Here is a 2,618-nt window from a genome sequence, read left to right as displayed (position 1 = left end):
CGCGGTCTCCTTCTTGGGTTTTTGGATGTGTTCTGAGTCTTCAGAACGCCATTTATAGGAATGTGACTGGCTTCGTTTGTCTTACTATCAATTAAAATAACCAAATGGGTTTTTCAGAATTGATAGTAACCTAAATGGGAAGGAAATCCAAAAGAACAGGGGATACATGTATTCATTGCTCAGTCACGAAGTCGTGTCTGAGTCTCTGTGACCCCATGGATTGCAGCATGACAGGCTTCCCTGTCCTTCACCATCTCCCAGAGTTTGCTTCAACTCATGTCTGTTGAGTCGGTGATGCCATCCAACCATCTCATCCTCTGTCTCCCTCTTCTGATCTCAATCTTTCCTAGTATCAGGGTCTTTTCCAGTGAGTCGGCTCTTCCCATTAGGTGGCCAAAGTATTAGAGCGTCAGCTTCAGCATCCGTCCTTCCAGTGAATATTCAGGGTTGATTTCCTTTAGGATGGACTGGTTGTATCTCCCTGCAGTCCAAGGGACTCGTATAGCTGATTGACTTTGCTGTACGGTAGAAACTAAACACCAAAAATAAAAATAATTTTTTAACTTAAGAAAACGTAGCGGTGGGCTGACCCAAGAATACGTTGCTAATGGTAGAAACAAAGGTGGGATTTGGTGTCATGTAGACACGGCCTGTGGGTGAGGATGGACATTCAGAACATAGAACAAGGTGAATTAACATACAGCATGGTGATCAAAGCTAATGAGAGAGTAGATTTAAAAATTTCTCATCACCGAAAAGAGAGGGTAGCTGATACGATGGCGGTGTCAGCTAACGTTTGGTGATGACCCTTTGGTGACATGCCAGCCATGGGACTCTCCAGGCAAGAATACTGGAATGGGTTGCCACGCCCTCCTCCAGCGGATCTTTCTGACTCAGGGATCCAACCCACGTCTCCTGAATTGGCAGGTGGATTCCTTACCAGTAGCGCCACCCCTTTATACGTATTTGAGATCTTTGTGTTGCAACCGTAAATTTACACCATGGAGTATGTCAGTTACACCTCTATGAATCTGGGAAAAGGAACTTCCCTGGTCGTCCACTGATTAAGATTCCTCTCTTCCACTGCAGGGAGGCATGGGTTCAATCCCTGAGTGGGGAACTAAGATCCCCCATGTTGCAGGGCACAGCCAAAAAAATAAAGCTAAGGGAAGAAAGAAAAAAAGTCACACATCTTTTCCTCCAGTGGGTCCCTCCAACTCCAGTCTGCCACATGCATGTACAGATTTCTGGGTGGGGCTAGTTAACAACTCTGACAACCTATTGCTGCTTGTCATACCAAATAGTATTTCTGGAAAGCCACTCCTTGGTATCAACAACGGCTCACAAATATTTCTCTGGCTGAGTAGTTTGTAGCAAATGTTGAAAGACGTGCCCTTTTAGAGCAATTTCTCAAGGACATTTTTACCCTCCCCCATGACCTTTTCCTTTTAAGTTCTTGGAATGAGTCATGTACTAATTCATCCAAGAACTATTTTTTGATTGTTTACTGTTCAAGGAACCAGGAGTCTCTGCAAGATGTTTGTAAAAATATAACCATGGCAGCTTGAGACAAGAAAAGAAAATGGTAGGAAAACAAGTTTTGAGAAAACCCTGGTACTGGTTTGTTTTCAAAGCCTTGTATAAGGTGTGCTTAGGTAAGACAGAAAAGAGACAGGGACACAGCGGAGAAGCCACGTGGAGATGGAGGCAGAGACGGGAGGGAGGCGGCCACCAGCCCAGGGACTGACGCCTGGAGCCCCCAGAAGCTGGAAGAGGTGGGAAGGATCCTCCCCTGGAGACTCTGCAGGGTGCTCTGCCCTGGGACCCTTGACCTCAGACGTCTGGTCTCCAGGGCTGGGGGAAGATGGATGTCTGTTGTTTTAAGTCCCCTGGTTTGTGGTCATTTGTTGTAATCAGTCCAGAACTAATACACACACTCTCTGTAAGCTTGTCTAGATCTCAGCTTTTCATCAAGACCATGTCCTTCTCCAGGAGACCTTTTATAGACTTTCCAGGCTTCAGTAGTGGTCAAAGACCAGTCTAGAAAACTCCCAGTATTGCAGATTAAGTGCATGATGTCCCAATCATTTAATCTTTCAATACCCTGAGAGTGGGCATCTATTATTGATCTCATCAAGGCAGCAGTGGGTTTTCCCAGGGGACCAGCGCTCAAAAATCTGCCTTCAACGCAGGAGCCACAGGAGACATGGGTTTGATCCCCAGGTCAGGAAGATCCCTTGCGGGAGGGCATGGCAACCCACTCCAGTACTCTTGCCTGAACAATCCCCATGGACAGAGGAGCCTGGAGGGTCCATGGGGTCACACAGAGTCAGACACGAGTGAAGTGACTTGAGCACGCACCCAAGGCAAGCGAGATCTTAATTCCCTGCCCAGGGATGGGCATCCTGGATGAGAACCAGGAATCCTAGCCAACACACCCGCAAAGGGCCAGGAGGCTAAGAGCTGTTTCTCCCTGAAACGTTGCCCCCAGTGAAAAATGCATTTATCTCGGAGGTAGAAACTGTAAATGCAGGTATAAAAATCTTGTTATTGCAAATACAGCATGGCAAGTGACAGAGTACACAGAGAAATGCTTCGTTTAGTTACGACAGAAGCAA

This window comes from Bos taurus, chromosome X (assembly GCF_002263795.3).
Source record: "Bos taurus isolate L1 Dominette 01449 registration number 42190680 breed Hereford chromosome X, ARS-UCD2.0, whole genome shotgun sequence".
In the NCBI taxonomy this organism is placed as follows: domain Eukaryota; kingdom Metazoa; phylum Chordata; class Mammalia; order Artiodactyla; family Bovidae; genus Bos; species Bos taurus.
This window is presented reverse-complemented; position numbering follows the sequence as displayed.